Source organism: Nematolebias whitei, chromosome 1 (genome assembly GCF_014905685.2).
Source record: "Nematolebias whitei isolate Nwh7 chromosome 1, NemWhi1, whole genome shotgun sequence".
NCBI classification, from domain to species: domain Eukaryota; kingdom Metazoa; phylum Chordata; class Actinopteri; order Cyprinodontiformes; family Rivulidae; genus Nematolebias; species Nematolebias whitei.
In genome coordinates this window covers 8,357,979-8,359,450 of record NC_056498.1, presented here as the reverse complement: position 1 = coordinate 8,359,450, position 1,472 = coordinate 8,357,979, and positions in this window count along the sequence as shown.

Below are 1,472 nucleotides of genomic sequence, written 5' to 3'. Positions count from 1 at the left end.
AATTAAGTCCCAGATGTGTGGGATTTATGTCTGAATATGAACAGAAATATCGATTGCTGACGTTTACCCTTTAGGCCTTATTGTTTCCATTTATTCTGTTTAATTTAACCGTGTTGGTTGTTCATGGTGGAACTGGCTTTGCAACATCTTCAGTGATTGTTTTACAGAATACTCTTTCCAAGTTCAAATGAACCAAATGTGTCTCGTGTTTAATCTGCAGCTCCCACTTATGAGATGTTTTTCAGACGAGCCACCATGCTGAGCTGGTCTGCTACCATACAGAGTAGAGCATATTTCAAAACTAATTTAGTAGAATTAATGATAACAATTCCCAGAAAAATAAAACTGAAAATCTGGCCCTTAACACCCTTGACATCATGCACTGACAATCCACTTCAATCCAGTCTTGATCTTTAATGATTTGGTGTTCTCCTCGGTTGTTATTTCCAAGACCTTTATGTTTTTTCTTTCTTTAACAAATGTTACGCCAATGTCCCCCTTTGCAGGGGGATTTGAATAGTTACTGTTTGTAGTTGTCAAGATGAGTGTTTGTCTGGACTGAAAATTAACTTTATTTTCTCTCTCCCTCTCTCCCTCTCTCCCTCTCTCTCTCTCTCCCTCTCTCTCTTTCGGCTGCTTCCTTCTTCAGGGGTCACCGCAGCGAACTAAGTCACACCAGTTATTGGAATTGAACAGGAAATGTAAGTAAACCTTAATGTTTTTGTTTCAAGATATTCAAGTAGGTAGGAGTTACACTGTGGAGAAGAACAGAGGGAGGTTTGAATTTGTTGCTTGTCCAACGCAGTGCAGAGTGACAGATCCTGGAGAGTGGAGGGAACAAATCATTGGTTACGTATTGTAACCCCAGATTCTATGAGTGTAAGTGTAAACCCTTTAAAAGCTGTCGATACTGGGGGTTTTCAGAGAGTCCGGCACGCTGTGCACGGGGTAAACCCGATGGCGACAGTTTTTAATGGGCATAGCTTACACAAAATAGAAACATTATATCCAACACCAGGTGCAATGGAGGAGCCAGGGCGGGTGGGGTGGAGGGGGGCATGGAGATCTTGGCCACGATAATCTTCAGCCGTCCTAATCATATGAGGAAAATATACTTTTAAGCAATAAAAAAAACTAGAACGCAAAGTTTCCTGAGGTGGTCAGCTTAAGTGTGTGTGTTTGTGTGTGTGCGTGCGCGCGTGTGTGTGTACACAATATATATAGCGGCGGCCATCTTGGATTTTGACGTGGCAAACCAATTTTTGATAATGATGTATTTTTCAAGTTATCAAGCTCAAAATATTGACCTATAAACAAATATGGTGGCGACCATCTTCAATTTTGAAACGACGATCCAGTTTTCAACATTGATCTTTCTATGCTCCGCTCCAAAATGGAAATCGAAGCCTCACTTACTTTTCAATTTATCGTGCTCACAACATGCATGGACAGATGGACAGAGGGTATTTCCA